Source organism: Elephas maximus, chromosome 12, assembly GCF_024166365.1.
Source record: "Elephas maximus indicus isolate mEleMax1 chromosome 12, mEleMax1 primary haplotype, whole genome shotgun sequence".
NCBI classification, from domain to species: Eukaryota; Metazoa; Chordata; class Mammalia; order Proboscidea; family Elephantidae; genus Elephas; species Elephas maximus.
Window position 1 is genome coordinate 40,696,036 of NC_064830.1, and position 23,678 is coordinate 40,719,713.

Consider the following 23,678-nt stretch of genomic DNA (forward strand, 5'->3'; position numbering starts at 1 on the left):
ACACCTAACTATAAGGAGAGCCTCTTAAGTAGCTCTGTTATGTCAAGGATGCTAGGCAATAGGTGCTGTGGGACCAATGTGTCTGATGCCATCACACCACTCATCTACAAATACCTTCATCATGGTGGGAAAATGGAGACAGGTTTCCAAAGGAATGTGCCCAAAGGAGGGTAGTAGTAATAGTGCATCCAGCGCTCCCTGCAAGATCCAAGATGACCACCAGCTCTAACACCAGCTCTGCCTGGTACCTAGGGGTTGCAGGAGACATCATCCCGGAAGCTTACTGTTGCCACAGCAGTGTTCTCTCACTTCACCACGCTCCTTGCACCACCATTCTTGAAGCCTTGATTGGTACCTGGTCTCTGTTCAAACCAAGCAAAAACCATAGTCAGGGAGTCAGAAAAGAGGTCAGAGAAGGGCATTGTTGAAGAGCTCACAACAAGGACAAGGAATTGCATTGCTGAAGAACTCACAACAACCCAGTGCAAAACACAAAATGGATATCATTAGGTACTCTGGGATTGAGGTCGTTATGGATTGAACTGTGTCCCCACAAAATGTATGTCAACTTGGCTAGGCCATGATTCCCAGTATTGAGTGGTTGTCTACCATTTTGTGACCTGATGTGATTATCCTATGTGTTGCAAATCCTAAACTCTATGATGTTAATGAGGCAGGATTAGAGGCTATGCTAACGAGGCAGGACTCAGTCTACAGGATTAGGTTATATCTTTAGTCAATCTCTTTTGAGATACAAAAGAGAGAATCGAGCAGAGGAGAGGGATCTCATACAACCAAGAAAGAAATACCAGAAGTGGAGTGTGTCCTTTGGACCTGAGGTCCTTGCACTGAGAAACTCCTGGACCCAAGGGAATATTGACAACGAGGTCCTTCCCCTAGAGCCAATAGAGAGAGAAAGACTTCCCCTGGAGCTGGAGCCCTGAATTCAGACTTCTAGCCTCCTAGACTGTGGTGCTTTTGTTGAAAGCAATCCACTTGTGGTATTTCTGTTATAGCAGCACTAGATAACTAAAACAGAGGCCAGTGGTCTGCCTATTAAACTACGGACTTCAATGCAAAGCTGAATGAGGGCCCAATAGTTAAGCACTCAACAAATAGCAAAAGGTGGTGGTTCAAGAAGGCACTTCAGAAGACAGGCCTGGAGATCTGCTTCTGAAAGGTCACAGCCTTGAAAACCCTACGGAGCAGTTCTACTCTGTGCATACCGAGTCACCATGAATCAGAATCAACACAACAACAACAACACATACAACTCCAAGAGCTATCTTCCTTTTTCTTCATGCAGGTTTTGTCTAAATAACTATAAGGACCTCAGTACAGGGAGGAAAACATGCCCTTAAGGAGAAGAAAGATGTCAGTGATTTAGTGGGGGAGGAACCATGTATACAAGGGGGGCGTGGAGAGCAGTGAGGGTAGTAGTACTACCCAGGACCAGGCCTGTGTGCTCAGGTTCCCACCAGCGGAGAAGGTGTCTCTCTGCTGCCTAAACAGGAGTTGAGCCCGCACTGTTCAGCAGTGTTGTTCCAACCTCACATGAGGGAAGGGGACAGGGAGAAGTGAAGGATACAAAAGCACAAAAACATCTGACTAGACCCTTCTCTCCCCATCTTCCTGGATGCAGTTGTGTGGGTCCCCCAAAGCCCATAGCCACTTATTCTCACCCCTGATGAGCCCCAAGGAAGTGGGTGGCTCAAGCTCAGGTTTCCAAATGGACTTTTCAGCTGAGAGCTCAGCTCTGGACTCCCCGCTGAACCACAGAGATCTCTAAGCCAGAGATATCCCTCATCAGTGCTGGAGGATGAGAAAATGATGCTCAGCCCTCCTGTTTCTGATCTCCAGGTTGCCCAGGGTCGCACCTCAAAGCCGGAAGGCTGAGTCCCATAATTAGTTCATTGGTTTGAGACCAAGCCATCAGGCAACTCTTCCCGGAAAATGCTGGATTTTTTTTTTTTTTAACACAGAATTACTTCTTCATGAAGTTGTTCAGGCCTAAATGCTACCCAAGCTTTTTCATTTCCATACCTCCCTTAGTCTATCATTAGAATTATACATTTGATTCCCAATTATGAGCTAAGGTTTACCTCCAGGGCTCCGATATTGTCTTAGTAAATGCAGAGTTGAACCCAAAGCAAAGGCAATAAAAGAGGCATCAAAAATTCCTTGGCACCACCACGCAACTTGAACCTGATTTAAAACAACTATTCATTTTAATGGCTGCTCAAGTTTATTTTCATAAAACGTGTTTTACATAAGCCCCAAGGTTTCATATACAATTAACACCCTTCACAAAGAAACTGTGTTTCAAACTCAGAATGGTCATGCTGGTCTCCATGACCATGGAGCTTTTCTCTCTCAAGTTGTAGTTGCCTTTTTTAACACTGTAATTAAACTTTGAGGAAAAAAAAAAAACATAATGCAAACTAAATAAATCCTGCCCTTCATACAATTATGTATGGTACGTGGTGAGAAAAAAAAAGATCTAGGTTTTGTTCGTCTTAAATTACACTCGGCAGCCACTTCACTTAATAAGCTCCTTTCTCTTTCTGAGAACAAGGAATTCATAAAATCCAAGCAATAACGGAAAAACCCCGGCACCTCAGGAGGGACAGGACAACATCCCATGGCAGAGACCTGTACACAGGGTCAGTTTCTCAATGATGCTTTGCAGCTGGTTCTTCACAATCACGAGTTAATCTTTAAGTGTATCTCTCTGGGTCTTGTTTTCATTGTTTCCTTTTGTGGAACCTAAATTTTTAATTTTCACATGATGAGGCAAGGCCCTACAGGACTCACAAACCCTTATGCCCTATAGTGCTCCCCTGGAGCTCACAGAGAGCCAGCCCAGCCCAGCTGCTCGGGACTCTTGCTCTCTACCGCCTATCACACATGTGGGCAAGCCCAGAGTCCTGCCTGCTCACACTCCACAGAGCTCTCTCCCTGGTGCCTGCCCTCCAAACCCCAAGAGCTTCCTCTGTCTGCCTTGACAGTTCCCAATTAGAGTAAGCTGGACCCCTTGCTTCTCCCACGCATGTGTCTCCGGCCTTGGAACACTGCTGGAAAAAGCCGAAGAACTGGACCAACCCCTCAGATTGATCCACGTTCTCCACGCTGGCTTCCACTGCTAAGAATCATAACCTCTAGCCTAGACCGTTTCAAAGCTGCCCAACATCCCTGCTTCCTCCAACCACAACAGCGCTAAGATTGGAGTGATCACTCTAAAATGCATATCTGATCACTTCACTCTTCCTACTATTGACCAAGGTGTGCACAGACCACTTTCACTGACTTTTCAAGAGTCTGGATCCCACCTTTTTTTCAAAGTTGGCTTTTCTAACATGTCCCATCTTATTTACTATATAAGAAGCTGAACTGCTCATAGATTCCCACAAATACCCCTGATTTTCTATCTCCATGCCTTTGCTGACACTGCCTTCTCTACTTGGAAGGCCAAGTCAGCATCCATTTGCTTGCACTCTACTTGCCTTCAAAGTTTGGCTTAAATACTACCTCCTCTCCTTAAGAAGTTACTTCTTCCCCATATGAATTCCATAAAACCCTAACACAGCTCACTTCGAACTCTTTGTTTCAACAACAAACAGGTATTATACCAGTTCCTACCTTGTACCTCTGCTATTTCTGTCTTACCTGGCATACGAATCAGAATGCTCCTTGAGGGCAGAAACCACATCCTATTAATCTTTGTGTTCCTAGTGCCCAGGAAAGTTTCTCGCATTTAATAGGCATTAAATATATATGTGTTGACATAGTAAGTGAATGAAATACTTCTTTGGAGTTTTATTTTATGGAGTTTAAAGAGGGAAGGAAAGAAGTACATTTGGCATAAATTTGTTCTGGGTACTTTATCACATCGAAGTAGGTAGCAATCACTTAGGCTCAGATTAAATATCACTTATGCTAAGTGGGAAAAGGCCTTCTGTTACCCCTATACTAGGTAAGGTTCCTATCATGTGTGATTTCATACATACACACACCGAACACACACACACATACACACACTCACTCATACATCTGTTGTGAGTGGTGGTGGGTGATGCCATGGCAGAATTCTTCCCCACTCCTGACGTTTCCCTCCATATAAGGCACGCCTCCACCAACATCATACCCCTGGTCTCTCTCTGCCTCTCACTCACTCCTCACCAAGGGAGGTGGGAGTTTCACGGATTAAGTGAGGTTGAGGGAAACCTGGGTCTGCGTGACAGCGGCCCTCCTCCTCCCCATTTTCTCCTCCTTCTCCTTACTCAGCCTTGGAAGCAAGCTCCCTACCGCAAGCATACCCTCTGCTCTGCTGCTCCTCTGTGCTGTGGGTTTTCCAGGGATGCAGGCCCTCCTGCCCTGGCCCAGGCTACCTGTGACTGGTGGACAAGCCAGATGGACAAACTCTGAGATTCAGTACCAGGCAACACACTCACCTGAAAATAGAAGCCACATTCTCCAATAGCAGCATCCTCGGTAATTCAGTTGCTATTTTGACTTCCCATTTGCCTTATTCTTTTATCTTACTTTTCAGTTGGCTCAGATCTTGGGTGAGAAAGAGGAAAGTTATTAATTGGACCTTCTAAAAACCCCAACTACATCTTACGATAATCATTATTTATGTAATCATTTGTCTTCACTCTGAGCCGTCGGCTCTGTTAGGACAGGCTCGTCTCTCTTTTTTGCCATGTCCCCAGTGCCTGCAATAATGACTGGTGAACAGTAGGAACTGCATAAACATTGACTGAATGCTAAACTTCAATTAATGTTAGTTTAAAGAAGTCATTAGTAAAGCTATTGAGAAAAATGAGGAGAAAGGAATGAAAGGGGGAAAGGAAAAGGGGAAAGGAGGACAGAAAGGGAAAGAGACTAGAGAAGAAGAGAAGGAAGATGAAAACAAGAGGTAGTAAGAAAAAAGAGAAAGAAAGGGAAAAAGGAAGTCAAGAAGGGAAAATAGAGAGAAAAAGATTTTCTCTCAAGTGAGGGAAAGAATAAAATGCCAAACCTGGCCATCCCTGCACCCACAGCCAGACAGCCCACCTGGGAATCAGAGCACAAGTGGTTTCAAGTGCAGGCCAGGACCTTGATGGGACACTCCTTACTCCTCCTCCTTCTCCACCCTCCTTTCTCACACCCCACTCTCCACCTCTGGACCTCAGTTGGTTCATCTGAAAAATGTACACTCCTTTCCTGCCCTCTCTGCCCATGGGGTTGCTGGGATGATGAACTTGGGTGGATATGTGTGAGAGTGCTTTGGAAAGAATAAAGTCCCATCAAGCAGAGGGGTTATTAATGTCAGAGCCTGCCCCCAGAACTCTAGCTTCTTGGGTAAGATGGGCTCATTCCCATCCCCCTACCCTGCAAAGTTCCCACCCAGGAAGCTTGAAGAACGGCCTCCTTTAAAAAAAAAAAAAACAGCCATTCATTTCCCCACCATACCTTTGCCAAGCTCACCCCTATCACCTTCCTCATGTCCCCGTTGCTGTTCAATTCTCATTATCCTTCTGCTAATCGAGTAAAGCTGGGCATTTGATCAAAACTATTGGTTCTGTAACTCACCCAAACGAATCATAAGCTGAGACATTTATGACTGTCCTGGGATATATATCTCTGTGATATATCTCCTCCATGAGCTCACTGGCTGCCCCTGGAGTCTAGACACTTCTCATTTCAAAGTATGTGGAAAGAAGGAACCTGAGGCCTATTGTAGCTCTTGCCTTCCGGCATTGCACCTCCCTACTCCCAAGAGCAGAAGAAAAGGGCCACAAGCATTTCTCAGAAAAGAAGCTGGTAAATTAAGGTGAATTAGTCTTTATTAATCTGATCTATAGATGAACTAGTATCCTCAGGCAGAACTCACTATTGAATACTCCCTGGGTTTCCAGAGTGGGGAGATTTTAAAAAGAAATACAGCTCTATTGCTAAGAAGCATGTCATCCCATTTATACCCAATTTACATCACCCCCAGAATGACCTTTAAATGTTTACAGCTGCAAGATACATTGATAATGATTATTTACCCTAAGTTTTTCTCTCTGAGCTTCCGATGATGCGAACAACACCCTATCCCAAATTCTCTCCTCAAGCCAGACCAGAGTGGCCTATAGAGAAGAATTAAGGCCCACATTTCAGTTCCTGCCACGAACACAGAAATTCTCCATGCACAGGACCCCTTAGCCCCATAGCCACAGCCCTTGAGGGTAACCTAATAGAAATCACCTGTCCATCCAGTTATGAGGCCATCCAGCTCTGAGGTACTGAGAAGTGACAAATGGCTACCTCAAGAGATGTTAGCTCGGCTGCCCAGGGAATGTGAGGCACCATGTTGGATCTTCATTCCCCCGTAACAGAAAAGTAAACCCTGGGGAAATAGCCGTAGAACCTCAGTCAAGCTAGTTAACTTCAGTCTCCTTGTCTGGAAGTGGAGGATATAATTGGTTCTACTTCACTGAACCATAGGAAGAGTAAGTGAGAATATCTATGTAAAGTATTTAACAGTGCCTGGCTCATGGTCAGTGCTCAAAACACATCCTCCAGAAGTCATGATGGTGGTAGCAGTGAGCATCAGGGGTCAGAGTTTGTGTACTCCCTACACCTGCTCTAGATTTTCCCACTCCCACAGCCTGGCTCACACCTTATTGTCACTCAGAATGCCTCCCTTCTTCTCTCCTCGTATGATGGTTAAGGTTGTGTGTCAGCTTGGCTGGGCCATGATTCTCAGTGGTTTGGTGGTTATGATGTAGTTTAGCAGCTATGTAATGATGTAATCACCTCCATAATGAGATCTGATATAATGTAACTGCCTCCATGATGACACATGATATAAGCAGCCAATCAGTTGGAAGGGAGTTTCCTTAGGGCTGTGGCCTGTATCCAATATAGGTGAACTTTATGGCAAAGCTTGCTGGCTTTTGTTCACTCTGGATCCTACAGCTGGCTCCTGGTTCTTGGGACTTGAACTAGCAATCTACCTGAAGATTTTGAAATCCGTCAGCCTCCACAACCTGTAAGCCAGAGGTCTGCTGTCTGACCTGCTGATCTTCGGTTCACCAGCACCTGCAACTACATGAGTCAGAAGAAGCCTCCAGCCTGACCCATGAAATTGGGGCTTTCCATCCTCTACCACCACGTGAGCCATTTTCTTGATATAAATCTCTCTGTATATATGTGGCATAGTGGTTAAGTGCTATAGCTGCTAACCAAAAAAAGATTAGCAGTTCAAATCCACCAGGTACTCCCTGGAAATTGTATGGGGCAGTACTACTCTGTCCTACAGAGTTGCTATGAGTCAGAATCAACTCGATGGCAATCAGTTTTTTTGTATATATATTTATACGCTTCACTGGTTTTACTTCTCTAGAGAACCCAGCCTAAGACACCACCTACCCCTTAAGGGTCAGCCCTATCCTCACTTTCCCTCTGATGGTTTCCCGGAACTCTCTAGTCCACAGAAGCTCTTGGTTGCCTGAGCTCCAGCAGCTGAGACCTGCAGTGCTTGTCACTTGTTCCCGGCACAGTCTTTGCGTTGCTGACTTTCACATAGTGCTCTTCTTACCTTCCATGTCACCTCCTCCTTTCCACACTTTTACCTCTTTGTAGTCTCTTCAGTGCTGGGCCTCCAACACCCCTGCATTTTCACCCCTCTGTGACTGCTCACAAGGTACCCTCCCCCAGAAGGCCCTCCCCTTATCACAGTGCAACCAACCCTGCAAGACCTGGCTCAAAGGTCTCCTATTCTAGAAGCCCTCCGTGACATCCTGTACTTGAGGACTTTTTCCAGTCCTTGTGCATCATGGCAACAACCATGTGGTCCTTGTATCCCTGTGTAATCACTGCTGCTATTCATTGGGTGCCTACAATGTGCCAGGCACAGTGCCAGGTGGCTTGCACGCTGAGTGAAGTATAATTATCCCCGATCTGCAAGACAGAAAAACCAGGCTCCAGGTTAAGTGACTTGCTCTAGGTCACATGATAGTGAGCAAGAGAATTTGTGACTTTTTAAGTCCGTCTGGCTCAAAACACTTTCCACCATACCAGTGATTCTTAAGTGAGGAGAACAGATACACAAACCATGTAAAGTCATATAATGGAGGAATACTACACGGCAACGAAGAAGAATAAACTACTACTATGTGCAACAACGTTTTACACGCACAAAGAAGCCAGAGACAAACCACAAATGTATGACTTCGTTTATATGAAATTCAAAAACAGATAAAACTAATCTACATTGATAGAACACAGGACAGTAATTACTTCTGGGGGGGAACTGAGATGGAAGGAGCATGAGAAAGCATCTTAGGGTTGTATTTATACCAAAGCATATGTATGTAAAAATACATATGCTATAATATACATGCATGTTATACTTCAATAAAAACTTTTTAAATCTCAGGAAGGACATGTGTAGTTGTTAAAATATATTCAATATTATAATTTCATATTTGGAAACCAATGAGGAAAAAAAATCTCAATTGCTTTCGAAACACAAACTTTAAAAGAATTTGCAAAATTTATGTTTTTCCAAAGAAGACATATGTTTAAAAGTCTGAGACTCACTGTGCTAAACTGTTCACATTCTGCCTCACAAATCAGTTCCCTGTGTACCTCCAGCTCCCCCACTAGACTCTGGGTCTCTTTACAAAGGCCCCACCTTGGAATGGCCACAGCAAAGGGCACCCGACCTGCCTGACACTCAGGACATGTTTAATGACTGGTTATTGACTGGGATTCAGAAACTAACTGGCTGGCCATCTCTGCCTTCCAGGACCCAGAACATGCTGAAGAGTCAAAGAATTCAGCTCTGAGGCTGCTTCACCCTGTCCATCCTTCAGCCATATTTTGGAATTCAGAGAAAGAGAGAAAAACAATTGTTGTGGAAAGCTTGCTCTGAAGGAAGGAGTGACTACTCAGTAGGCCTGGCAGGGCACTGAGCTGCTGAGGGCCTGACTCCACCCCACTAATCATATGAAATTTCCCCAACAAATCCCTCTGCCTCCTGTGGGCAGCTTGTTCTACAGGACAACTCCGGGCACAGAGAAGCTGCTGGAAGCTGCTTTTGCAGGGAACGGCCTTTGCTGTCCTTAGAACAAAGCCTTTAATTTGTGTGGCAAGAAGCTTAGTGTATTTCATGCTGTCATTCTCATCATGAACTCCTGAGGGAGGATGGTGAGAGTGAACTTTCCTGTATTGAGCACCCACCACAGAAAGCAAGGAGTACAGGCACTAGGACACTGCGGGTAAATATGGGTAAGTTAGCTCTTCCCCTTCCCTGGGAGTTCATGATGAGAAGGACAGCATTCAGGGGTTTGGCATGATCAGCCAACCAAGGCACAAATTTTTCCTGGGACCCTATTCTATGTCATGGGTTGTGCAGAGATGAAGAAGTACTGAGTGGCTGATAATTCCAAGCCCCTTGAGTAACTAGGCCTTGCTGAACACAGGGGAGAAAAGTGCAGAAGCTACCTTGTTCTCTTTTAACAGGACAAAGTAGGGGTCTGTGAAGCCTTCCTACTGCCCTCACGTTGTATCAGATCTCACAGATTTCCTGGTAAGTCCTGCGCAACTGTCAGCTTTGACTTACAAGTAGGCAACAAGGCACTCTCAGGTTCAGTGAGGCCCCAGACAACGCAGGCTCTTGCCTTAATCCCAAAGATACATGCCTCATTTTTTTCAGATTGTAAAACAATCTGAGGATTCCATTCATTGCTTTCTGTCACTCCTTTGGAGCAGTTAGAGAAACTCTAAGAAATGATTATAGGCTCATGAATGCCTAGCTCCTAAGGGGCCCCTGGTCATTCTCAATTAGGAACAGAATTGGCTCAATTAGGGGAACTGGCTGATCCTCTTTGAATACCACCAAAGTGGCCAAGTGTAGTCAGGTAAGCAGCAGGAAGAAAAGGAGATGATGATGACAGACAAGAAGGTCCTATTTGAGAGAAGTCCTTGTCTGGAGAGGTCAGAGACAGGCAGAGTGGAAAGTCCCTTAGAGATCTGCTAGACCATGCCTTCCTCCTCCGTGTTCGTAGATGTTCCAGAGAAAGGCTGTGGCCATGCCCATCCTTCCAGAGAGCTCAAGGTGGGAGTGGGCCTTGGCTGGGTCAAGTATCCTTACTCCCAGGCCAAGGCTAATAACAAAGATCATAATAACCCTCTTGCAATGAAACTACAAGGATAGTCTCCCAGTTAAGTCTATCTCACTCTTTCTCTGCTGTCCAAGTTTATAGAATGAGCTTTGTAGTCCCTGCACAGACAAGACTGAGTGGGAAGCATAGTCCAAGAACCACTTCCACTCTTGGGCTCAAGACACTCAGCAGAATTTTCCTATCTGCCATGAGACCTTCAGGCCACTCAGCAGATACAGTTCTCATGATTTTTATGTAAATACAAATCCCTTTCACATTAATTTATGACCATTGCAGGGCATCTCTAATGTATACAATCCACTGAGGGTCAGAGCGGTGAATTACATATGCTTTATGCCCTCAGAAGTTCTGAGTATGGTAGAAAAGACTAAATACAGAATACAAACCAGACTGTGAGAGCTTTCCCCAAGAAGGGCCCAAGGTTCTACAGGGGCACAGTGTTTTAATAGCCTCTGCTTCCACAAAGATTACAGCCAAGAAAACCCTATGGAGCAATTCTACTCTGGAATACTTGGGTTCGCCATGAGTCAGAATTGACTCAGTGGTAACAGTTTTAGATTTTTGGTTTATTCACCTGTTGATGAGTGAAGGGGTCCTGTCCTAGGGTTATGGGGTGGCCTAAAACATGACACCGACACTGGAAGGATGAGATCAACAGCATTTTATTGATCACATATACTCAGCCCAGGGGAGAAGGAAACTGCCCTCCATGCTGTGTCATAAGGCAGTTGAACTTGACAACAAAGTAAACAACCAGAGGCTGTGGGATGCAGTATCAAGAGGTGGGATGCCCCTCAGTTCCTGCAGGAGGGTGTAATTGGCTTGTTCGAGTAATTTCACGGGTTGGCAGGGAACTGAAATTCAGGGATAAGCAGGAACTGCACTTGGTCCCTTTGATGAGGAGGGCTATTTGACTAGGTGGTCTTATCCACAGGAGCAGAGTTGGGAAGGGAACTTGCAGTGAGGTCATTCTTTTACCAGATGTGAAGACAGCACATAATATTGAGCCTTATTTTACGCCTTATATCACACACAGAAAAAGAAGATTCCTCCCAATTAGAGGAATCAAGAAAGGGGAACCATGGAAGAGGGAGGATTTTAGTTACCTTGAAAAAGAGTTATCTGGATATATGAAAATGGGAAGAAACTAGTCTTACAGGATGAGAGGGATTAGGACCAAAAATGGGGAGATAAGAAAATGCAGGCCATGTTCAGAAAACAGCAAGTTTAATTTAAGCAAGATTAATTTAATTAGCCCAGAGTATGTGAAAAGGAGAAATGGAAGATAAAATCCTTTAAGAAATGGTCTAATTTAAGTCTAATACTCAGAGGACCTTGAATGCCATATTGGAAATTTACACTTTTTGTATTAGGCAGTAAGAAGTTACTGAAGAACCTGATCAGGGCCAGGGTCAGGGTGGAAGAGAGGTGGCTCGAGTGAACTTTGCCTTCTAGAAGTTTAAGTATCAAAGGCAGGAAAATACAGAGTTCCAGTCTCAGAGGAAGAAGAGCTCTACTTCCTTTTCAAGCTTTCCACAATCTCTGTTCACCACTTTTCCCTTTTCTCTTTCTATATTCAGACTCACCCTCTCTTCTGGTTCTTTCTTCACAGATCACACATAGTTGAGTCTATCTCTTCTATTAAGAAAATAAAATCTGTCTAAACTCCCTGCTCCCTACTACCTTTTTCTTCACAGGTAAGCTTCTTAAGATGTCCTAAAATGGATCATTTTTGCACACCTCACTTTTAAAACCACAGGGTATTCACAAAATGATTCTCTGGAGAGTGGAAATAAAATATTAGAATCTTAATTTTTATTTATTTTTACCTGAAAAATGTACAAATAAAATTATGTTGTAATAATCCACTAAAGGAGCCCTGGCAGTGTAGTGGTTAAGAGCTACAGCTGCCAACCAAAAGGTCAGCAGTTCAAATCCACCACCTGCTCCTCAGAAACCCTATGGGGCAGTTCTACCCTGTCCGATAGAGTTGCTATGAGTTGGAATCAACTTGATGGCAAAGAGTTAGGAGGAGAACCCAGTAAATAGGAGCCCTGGTGGCACAATCGTTGAGTGCTCAGCTGCTAACCAAAAGATCAGTGATTCAAACCCATCAGTTGCTCCTTGGGAGAAAAGATCAGGCAATCTGCTCCCATAAAGATTACAGACAAGAAAACCCGATGGAGCAGTTCTACTCTGTCCTATACGGTCACTGTAAGTTGGAATTGACTCCATGGTATACAACAACAATAATCCAGTAAAATTGCCATAATTCATTAAGTGGAGTATAAAAATAACTCAATCATGTAAAATTCAGGGTAGCGTTCTTGTGAGATTAATGAAAAACTGCATTTGCAGGGGTCAGTTTGTACTACAACCAAAGACAGTTGTTGTTAGTTGCAGTGAAGTCAGTTCCAATTCATGGAGATCCATGTGCAACAGAGGAAAATGTTGTCTTGTTCTGCATCGTCTTCACAATCATTGCTATGCTTGAGTCCATTGTTGCGGCCACTGTGCGTTTTGAATGCCCTCCAACCTAGGGATCATATTTTAGCACTATATTGGATAATATTCTGTTGTAATCCATATGGTTTTCATTGGCTAATTTCTAGAAGTAGATTGCCAGGTCTTTCTTCTTAGTCTGTCTTAGTCTGGACACTCTGCTGAAACCTGTCCACCATAATTGACCCTGATGGTATTTGAAATGCCAGTGACGTAGCTTCTACCATCATAGCAACGTGCAAGCCACCACAGTATGACAAGCTGTGGGTGGGGGGCCAAAGACAGTAACGGAGGAAGGGAACACATTACCTGCAAAGAATATCAGCAAACTTCTTAACAGCACCAATAGAAGTCAGAAGACAATAGAATATCATTTTCAAAGAGCCAAGAGAAAAGTAACTGTCCACTTAGAATTCTATGCTTTGCTAAGTCACCATTGAAGAATAAGACTAAAAGAATTTATCTAACAGACTCTTGCTGAAAGGATAATTTTCTTCCTCCAAACATAAATGGCAAATGAGGAAAAAGCAAGTGACACCCAGAGAAGTGAGATATAAGAAGAAATGGTGAGGAAGAAGCGAGTACGCATGTGCATAAACCTAAATATTAGCAATCTAAATAATAAAGATCATGATTAATTTGGGGGATAGAACTAGAAATATGGGACAAAAGAAACTTGTAAGATGGAAGATTGTTATCAATATTAAAGCTTTCTAAAGTCTTTACATTGTTCAGGAGGATGATAGAGCTACTGACTAACTTTGGCCGTTAGGCAAAGTGTACATGATATAGTATTAAAATGTACTGTTAAAAAATTGGAAAGAATAACTTTCCAATCAGTAGAAGGGATGAGAAGGAATAAATAAAATGCAACCTACCCAAAAAAGACAAAAAAGGAGTGGAGAACATCAAAGCAAAGGGGGGGAAATGCTAGAATAAATCCTGACGTATTTTTTTTTATCAGTAATCACAAGAAATGTAAATGGATTAAGTTCTGCCGTTAAAATTCAGATTGTTCAAATTGGATAGAAAAACTAAAGCTAGTTAGATGCTACTTACAAGAGATATACCCAAAAGAAAAGGACAAAATGAATGTAAAAAGATGGGGAAAAAGATGTTGTTGTTAGTTACCATCAAGTTGTTTCTGACTCGCAGTGACCCTGTGTACAACAGAACAAAACACTGCCAGGTCCTGTGCCATCCTCATAATTGTTGCTATGTTTGAGCCCATTGTGGCAGTCACTGTGTCAATCCATCTCATTGAGGGTCTTCTTCTTTTTCACTGACCCTCTGCATTCCCAAGCATGATGTTCTTCTCTCGGGGCTGGTCCCTCCTCATAACATGTCCAAAGAATGTGAGACAAAGTCTTGCCATCCTGGCTTCCAAGGAGCACTCTGGCTGTACTTCTTCCAAGACAAACTTGTTCATTCTTCTGGCAGTCCATGATATATTCAATATTCTTCACCATTACCATAATTCAAAGGCATCAATTCTTTTTCGGTTTTCCTTATTTGTAATCCAGTTTTTGCATGCATGTGAGGCTATGGAAAATATAAACCAGACATGTATCATCCAAAAGAAGCCTGACAAAATGGGGTTTAGGAGGAAAGGCATTATTAAAGACAAAGATGTTCACTATCTGTCTTAGTTTCTTTGTGCTGCTATAACAGAAATACCACAAGTGAGTGGCTTTAAAGAACAGAAATGTATTTTCTCACAGTTCAGGAGGCGAGAAGTCTGAATTCAGGACACTGGCCCTAAGGGAAGGCTTTCTCTCTCTAGGAGAAGCTTCTTGTCTCCTAGAGTTTCTCAGTTCCTTGTCAATCCTCGCATGGCATCTATCTTCCCCTATTTGTGCATGCTTATCTCTGTGTGTGTGCTGCTCTTTATATCACTCAGAAGGTATTAGGTTTAGGACATATCCTACACTGATGTGGTACATTAACATAATGAAGAAAACCCCACTCCTGAACAGGATTATATCCACAAATATTGACCTTAGGATTCTGCCTTAGTCATCTAGTGCTGCCATAACAGAAATACCACAAGTGGATGGCTTTAACACAGAGAAATTTATTTTCTCACAGTCTAATAGATTACAAGCCCAAATTCAGGCGTAGGCTCCAGGGGAAGGCTTTCTCTCTCTGTCAGCTCTGGAGGAAGGTCCTTGTCCTCAATCTTCCCTTAGTCGAGGAACTTCTCAGGCGCAGGGACCCCAGGTCCAAAGGATGCACTCTGCTGCTGGTGCTGCTTCCTTGATGGTATGAGGTCCGCAACTCTCTGCTTCCTTTTCCTTTTATTTCTTGAGAGATAAAAGGTGGTACAGGCCACACCCCCAGGGAAATGCCCTTTACCTTGGATCAGGGAGGTGACCTGAGTAAGGGTGGTGTTACCACCCCACCCTAACCCTCTCAACATAAAATTACAATCACAAAAATGGAGGACAACCATGCAGTACTGGGAATCATGGCCTAACCAAGCTGACACATACTTTGGGGGGGACGCAATTCAATCCATGACAGATTCCAACACACATTTTGGGAGACGCAACTCAATCCATAACAGTACCCAGTAATAAAAATTTTTCGGCAAGATATCACAAGTCTAAAGTTGTTTGCACCTAATAATACAATCTCAAAATATATAAACAAAAAATTGACAGAATTACCCTGTGAATTCAACAAATCAACAATCACAATGGGAAATTGTAGCACCTCTCTCAATAATTAACACATTAAGGAGAACAAAAATTAGTAAAGATAGAAGATTTGAATAACATGATTAAAAAATTGATCTAATGGACAGATATAGATCTCCCTACCCACATTATATAAGGTCACTATGAGTCAGAATCGACTTGATGGCACTGGTTACCCACATTCTGTCTGTCTTCACTTCCTCACCTCCCACTGCCACCTCCCATTCTTCAACCAGAAGCTTCCACTCACAACAATCCTCTGAAAAGACCATCATAAGAGCTACCAATGACCTCCCAATTACTAAATCCTTATTCTTCTGCTTTTAACGCTGTTGGCTATTCTGTTTTTGAAATTCTTTCAAAACTTGACTTCTATGACCCTACATTCCTGTTCCTTCTAGCTCTCCATGTGCACGTTCATCATTTCCCTTATGTTTAGCCACATCTTCTGGTTTTCCAAAACTCTGTTCTCATCTCTTCTTATCTCATTCCACACTACCTTCCTGGAAACCTCATTGCTCACCAAGAATCTCTGTTAGAAATGCAAGTTTAGGAGTCAAGGCTGTATTTCAGGAGCCAGCACAGATGCGGTGCAGCCTGCCGGCTCCCTTAGTGAGCACCCTGGCAAACAGCAGGGCTTGGAGGTGGATAGAGGCTGGGAGGTCTGAATAATGACAGTGTCCCCCAAAATTCAGGGCAAAGACCATGTGTGTCTAATTCACCTTTACACCTAGCTCAGTGTCTAGTCTGTAACAGATATTTATGCTTAATAAAATTTTATTACTTGATTGATCATAAACTGAGTTTTGAATATTCTCCAGAGAGCTCCAGAAATACAGTCCATTGAGGAAGGGAAGTTATTATCAATCTGTGAGCTTCATCAAGGACTTTTGGCTCAGACCAGGTGCTCTGGCCCAAACAATAGCCAAGATTATGGTCAAGAGGTCAATCAAAACCAACCCCGCCTCCCCCAGTGAGGTCACTACTTGAACACTTTATTGCTTTGTGAAGCCACTGTGGACCAGGGAAAGCCATGTTCTGGTCAGAGCAAAGTGGCCATTTTCACCGACATTTCATAAGCACAGAAGCCAAACCCCAAGCTGCTGAAAAATCGGTCTCCCGTTCTTTCACATTCCTGTGGCAATAGAAGTTCATTTTCTCATCATATACTGTAAATTACAAACTGAAAAGGTGGGTCGCGTCTGACTTCGCCCTATAAATAGCTGATCTTCCTTTGCTTTCTCAGAGGGGCCATTCTCAACAGTGGCTTATCTCAACACATCTCTGGCAGAGAGAAAAAAATGCAGGAACAGAAATCAAATCTCCCTCCGTGAGCACTGGGGCAGAGTCTAGAGTTCTTCATGCTTCCGAATCAGAGAAGACCCTACCCAGTGCACACATATTTTTCTATAAAACAACATCTAAGTAAATCCATTTCTAGTCTCTCTTCATCTTTCTCACGCACCCCTTCTGCAAATAGCTCCCAGCACTGCCCCGGCATCTTGTAAAATAAAAATCAAAGCTGAGCAAATAATTTCAGACTCATGTTTAAACCCTGAATTCATTGCCTCTTAAAGTGAAAATGTTTCTGCCAGAGGCTCCTGAAGCCATTCAGAGATTACAGCCCCCCACCCCTTCCCACTGAAGACGTATTTTGTTTAGCATTTATGGAGCTCTTCACAGGACAGGTGGAAGCAGCTTTTAATCAATCATCAATAGTATTTATCACCAGCCATATACCTGACACTAAATAGATGGAAAGGTGAATGAAAAACACAAGTTTTGTCCTCAGGGAGCACATAGTCAAGTGGAATAGACACAACAAACAGAAACGACAGCTGACAGAAGAGAACTATTATTAGGTGTTAGATCAAGTGGAACAGACTAAACAATAGGAGTTCAAGGAGAAATCTGAAAGAACAGAGGCTTCGTAGTGGAGGTGGGGACTGAGCTATTAGGTTTTTGAGAAACAGAAAAGATGAAAGAAAGCACCTGAAGCAAGAAGACCAGCAAGAGCAAAGGCAAGGAAGTAAAATGAAAATCATGTTTGGGGAGGATGTGTCATCCTATGCATGAGGAGGAATGCAGGGTCCAGTTCTCTTGGAAATAGACCTCTGAGGCATCCCACTGGTCCAGCCAAGAGAGCATCTCGGCCTGAGCCAAGGCAGCAGCTATGAGAATGGAGACGGAAATGTGGATGTAAAGGATCAGTCTTAGAAGAAATACAACCAGAATATTCCTTAGAAGGAAGGATGGCGAGGCTTGGGCTCTCTTTGAATGCGCCATCAGGAAAGACCAATCACTAGAAAAATACATCATATTTGGTAAAGTAGAAGGTGAGTGAACGTGAGAAAAGTCCTCAAGGAGGTGGATTGACACAATAGCCACAGTAATGGACTCAGACATACCAATGGCCATGAAGATGGCACAGGACAGGGCAACATTTCATTCTGTTCTCCATAAGGTCTCCATGAGCCGGAGCTGACTCAAAGGCTACTAACAGCAACGATAGATAAAACTTGGTTACTGCTGCAGGGAGGGGTGAAGAAAGGGGAAGAGTTGAGGATGCCTTTGATATCTGAGGTAGAAAGACTCCAGGGAAGCCAGCTGCCATTTCAGTTCCCTGAGGCAATCTTTTCCACAGAAACCTGGCTTTCTCTCCCTCCCCAGCCCCACCCCATCTCAGTGTAGCCTGAGACACTTTCAAGGGTGCAGGATGCTGATGAATTCAGTCCCAACCCACAGTGCTTCCTGCCGGCTCCAGCTTGGAGCAACTTGTTAGGAGAAAAAAAAAAAAACACAAATCATAACTTGGCACCTGCTCTAGCACTTCCCTGCCCAGATCTTAGTGGGAGCCAGGTGGTGGGTCAGGGAAGAAATCCCTTCTGGAAAAACAGTCCTTAAGAAACACTGGGAAGGAAAGTATCTGTCTCTTCATTCAGTCACTGGGAATCCTAGACTCCTCAATGGCTCAGTTCCAAGAACCTCAATTGTAATCACTACCATCTTCAAACCTGAGACACCAGAGCTCATGCTGGAAGGTGGGAGTCAGAAAATGTGTACTGTGACTCCTTGATGAGAGGTGGCCCCTGGTGAGATCTCTGAGCTCCCAAGATACCTTTGAGCTTGTGCTACAACATGGTGCTCTCTCTCTGTGCAGGTACTAAGTACCTGTCATATACTGACGTATTTCATTCTCCGAACAACCCTGTGGTGGCAGTGCGAATTGTAACTGCAATGTAACGTCACTGTGAACCTACCAGAAGGGCTACCATAAAAAAGAAAAACTTAAATGTTGGTGTGGACGTGGAGCAGCCAAAACTCCCACTCACTGCTGGGGTGAGTACAACCACTGTGGAAAACTGTCTGGAAGTAGCTACTAAAGCTAAGCATACATACACTTTATGATCCATTCCTAGGTCTATACCCTACGGAAACGTGCACATATGTGCATCAAAAGGCATATACAACAGCAGCATTACTGTTCTGGAAACCTCTCAAATTAAATGGGAGTGAATGAATGAACTCCAGCTATACGCAACAATATGGTGGACTCTCACAAACATAATGTTGAGAAAAGGTAACTAAGCACAAAAGACTACATATTATATGATCCTATCTATATAAATATATAAAAGCTCAAAAACAGACAAAAGTAATCTATGGCATCAGGAGTCAGATTAGTGGTTCTGCCTGGGATGGGGAAGAATGTATCCTTTACTACTCTAAGAGAACATGAGGGAGGTTCCTGAGGTTCAAGTGATGTTCTGGTTCAACTGGGTGTTGGTTTTATGGACGTGTTCACTCTGAAAATTCAGTGGGCTATACACTTATATTTGTACCCTTTCCTTTATGCATGTTATGTTTTAATTAAAAGTTAAAATAATTAAAACTCCATATGGTAGGAAAATTACTGCCTGGATTAAGGAAAACAAACCACAGAGAATTTAAGTAACTTTATCAATGTCAGATGGCCAATAAGTGTCAGAGACAGGATCTGAACCTAAACAGTCTGGCTCTAGGGTCCAGGTACTTATCCACTTTACTATGCCACCTCTTGGGAGAAGAGGGAGTCTTAGCACATGTCCTGCATTGTCTGTCTTGTGCAACCCCTGTAGAACGCTAAGCATAGTTCCTTGGCACTTAATAGGTGTCTAGAACGTGTCTTATGTTAAATAAATTCCACTGAAAACTATGTCCAGTAGGTAGCATGATCTCCGTGGTCTATAAAAGCCAGACCTATGGACAGATAACTACATTTATATCATAGATACTACAAATGATTCTTTAGACCTAGAAGAAGCCATATTTCACCCATCCCTTCCATCCTATTCTATCTTATCCCATGCCATGCCTTCCCATTCCATCCCATGTCATCCTATCCCATTCCATCCCATGCTATCCCATCCAACCTATGCCATCTCATCCCTTTTGGAGACCTCATAGAATGAACCAACCCAGGCCTGGATTTCCTCTGGGCTAAAGATTTCTGTCAATAGTCCGTGATGGACTGTACCCCAGGGACTTGGAAAAGCTATTTCATCCTGGCATTTAAGAAGATATCTTCAGGCCTTAAGGACCAACTTACTGGTCAGGAAGCTGTTTGAAGAATTTAGAACACAAAATATGGGGCATAAAAAGAGTAGAAATCAAGTTGAACAATCTTTTCTCTAGAAAATGCTAGTGCCTGACTTCAATCCATTCATTCAGCAAGCTAGCCACTTCACACCCTGGGTATACAAAAGAGAATGAGACACAGTCCATGCCCACAAGGAGCTCACACTGGGGTAGAGGGGCCAGACATGTAAAACAGTCTAATGCCTCAGAAAATTCCTATCTCGTAGCATTGTTGTAAGGATTAAATGAGCTAATACAGGTGGAGGTTGGCACATAGTAAGCACTTGGTAAATGTTAGCCATCATTCTTATTATTTACAATAACATGCTGCAGAAGCGTGTGCAGGTTTCAGTGAGAATTCAAAGAAGAAAGTGGTCCATTTCACTTGGTGCAGGGTGATTGGGGAAAGCTTCATAGATGAGATGCTCTAACAGGCCACTTTTTCCTAGGACATGCATTCCAAGGGCATCAGGGGGCCTTTCTGTATGATGACTTGCCTCCATCTCTACCCCCACCAGCCTAAGCTTCATCCTTGATGATTCCACAGAAAAGAAGAGAAACTCAGGCCCAAGGATATTAGGACATCTCTGTCCAGACAGCAGAAGTTCCAGCCTCAATGTGCCTATTCTTCAGAGAGCTCGGGTGCACTGGAACTAGCTACTCACTGTTGGTGTCCTAATCCCACATCTCACCACCACCACCTCTAGCTCAGTTCACATGTTCCCTCTCATCTCGTCACCACTGTGACTTTCCAGAGTCAGATCTGGATTTCTGCTGAGCAGATGCTGACCACTCCATGACCCACCCATGTCTCCACTCAGCACAAGCAGGGCATCTGGGCAGTGTGTCTCCCCCTCCTGTTTCCCAGGGGAGAAATAGTGACATGTGATAGAACTGTCAAAAATACATCAAAACAGCAATATACATTGTGATCACTAAGTCACAGTTCTATTAGTTCTGTGACAGTGTAAAAATAACAAAATTTCCATCAAAATGGAAAATAACAACGAAGAAAGCACTTCGATGGTATTTGAAAATAATGTCTAAACAAAAGTCCCTTTTCCTCTCCCTGGCAATCTCTCAGTAGTAGCCTCTAGTTAGTTACAACTCCCTCTCTCTTACTCCCTGTCTTATCTCACTCCTGCCCTCTCTTCATCTCCTTCTTTCCCATCCACTTGGGCCCTTTTTCCATACCTCGCTCAGGCTTCCTGGGAGAGGTTGGGAAAGAGTCACCAGGGTCTCTCCCTAAGAGAAACTCCATGTCCCAGTTTACATTGGTGGTTCAGCACCGTGAGACATCTCATGAGGGCTGATGAGGGCTGGGGTGCAGGCAGAACTGGAGGGCCTAGAATGCCATTAACTGTGCCAGTTTTCCAGGCCCTGTCCACTAGCTGACCCCTAAGCCCATTACATAGACACTGTCACTGAGGCAGCCCCTTGCACCCAAGCATTGCCCCCAGATGTCTCAAATGGAGCTGTCAGCTGTCAGCACCTCCCAATGCCCATTTCTTCAAGAATGTTCTATTCTGAAAATGGATTAAGAAAAACCTCTAGAAGGAAATACCAAGTCTGTACAAGGACATTCAATAAACTCCAATGGCAGAGTCTTCTCTACTCAGCAACTCAAGAGAATACGTGACAAGCACCTGCTGTATGCCTTGCCCTCTGTTAGAGTGCTATTATGTGGACCCCACTGTACAAAGGACCCCCTTCAATTGAAGACATGTTGTCAAGCACATAGCAAATGCTTAGGAGATACTTGTTGACTGTATATCAAACTAATAAATAAATGATATTAATGAGTCTCACTAATAAATGATCTAATCAGTACTGCCGCTTTGGGAAAGTTTTATTCATTTACCTACTTGATAATCTATTGAGTAGCCATCAGATGAAAGATTCAGAGGCAAATAGAACCCTGAATGTGAAAAGGTGCCTAAGGGCATGAGACTAAGGGAAATAAGTGCCTTTGTGCAGCCCAGAGAAGCTCCTAGAGCAAGAGGAGCTCTGAGGATGAGAGCAGTCAAAGAGGTCTGCCTGGAGGAAGAGGGACAGGTAAGTAGAGAGGGATCATGTGGGACACTTAGGCAGCTGACAAATAGAGAGATGCAGGCAGGCATCCCAGAGAGGAGAATGGCTTGGACAAAGCGTGAAATCAGGAAAGGGCAAGGTACCTCTGGGGAAAGCCAGGACATCTATCGGTCTGGAACATAAGGAATAATGAAGATTAAAAAAAACATGGTCTTCAAGTTGATTCCAACTTACAGTGACCCTATAGGACACAGGAGAACTGCCCCATAGGGTTTCTGAGGCTTTTTTTTTTTTTTTTAATCTTCACATAAGCAGACCAGCTGGTGGGTTTGAACCTCCGACCTTTTGGTTAGCAGCCAAGTGCTTAACCACTGCACCAGCAGGGCTCCTTATGATGAGGATAAAAAAAACAGCAGGAGGAAATAACCCAGTGTTGCAGGGACTTGGGGACTGCAGGATCGGGAGGAATATAGAAGAAGAGGTGCAGCTTTCTTCCTCTTAAGTGTTAGTTCTACAGAAGTTTTAACTATTCGCCTGCATTATCTTGATAAAATGAGAATTTTTAAATATGATAACTATCATAGATTTCCATCATAGATTCAATTATGTACCCCAAAAAATGTGTGTATCAACTGGTTAGGCCACGATTCCCAGTATTGTGTGGCTGTCCATCATTTTGTGATTGTACATTTATGTTCAAGAGGATTAGGGTGGGATTGTAACACACTTACCCAGGTCAAGTCCCTGATCCAATGTAGTTTCCCTGTGGTATGGCCTGCATCAGCTTTTATCTTAAAAGAGATAAAAGGAAAGGGAAGGAAGCAGAGAGAAGAGGACCTCATACCACCAGGAAAGCAGCACTGGGAGCAGAGGGCATCCTCTGGACCTGGGGTCCCTGTGCCTGAGAATCATCTCTACCAGGGGAAGTTTGATGATAAGGACTTCATCCAGAGCCTACAGAGAGAGGAAGCCTTCCCCTGGAGCTGACACACTGAATTTGGACTTCTAGCCTACTAGACCATGAGAAAATAAATTTCTCTTAGTTGAAGCTATCCCTTTATGGTATTTCTATTACAGCAGCACCAGACGACTAAGACAATTTCCATAAGCTTAATTTTATTATAAGCTAAATTTTAAGTTCATGGAGGAACTTAATTTCCCTCCCCACCATGAAGTTCTCATCGCACACATAGAGTCATTGGTTTATAGAATACCAACCATCAAAATTCAGGGTAGGCAGAATTTTAAAATGGCCCCTAGATTCCTACCCCTGGTGTACAAACCCTGCACAATCTCTTACCCTTGAGTGTGGCAGGATATCACTCCCATAACAGAATATCACTCCAATCTCTCCAACTGGATATCACTCCAATCTCTCCAACTGGATATCACTCCAATTTAGTATATAGGTTACTCAACAGTTCATTTTGAGTTAATCAAAAGGGAGATTATCCCGGGTGAGCCTGACCTAATCAGGTGAGTTCTTACAAGAGCCTTGCAACAGCAGCAAATATTCTTCTATTGGTCTTGTAGAAGTAAACTGCTATGTTGTGGAGAGGGCCACATGGTAGAGGGTGGCACGCAGCCTCTAGGAGCTGAGGGCTTCAGTCCTTCAGCTGCAAGGAACTGAATTCTTCTAATAACCACATAAGCTTGGAAGAAGACCCCA

At 43.6% G+C, this 23,678-nt stretch overlaps 1 long non-coding RNA gene across 1 annotated transcript in view; it reads right to left on the reverse strand.

Annotated features, from left to right (window-relative positions):
- Positions 1 to 288: 288 nt before the first annotated feature.
- LOC126087297 (uncharacterized) overlaps positions 289 to 23,678 on the reverse strand; it is a 53,182-nt gene continuing 29,792 nt past the window's right edge. Inside the window, exons 2-3 of the long non-coding RNA XR_007519709.1 lie at positions 4,452 to 4,560; positions 289 to 362 (exon numbers count right to left, since the gene is read on the reverse strand). This is a non-coding gene — a long non-coding RNA (uncharacterized LOC126087297). The remainder of the gene's footprint in view (positions 363 to 4,451; positions 4,561 to 23,678) is intronic.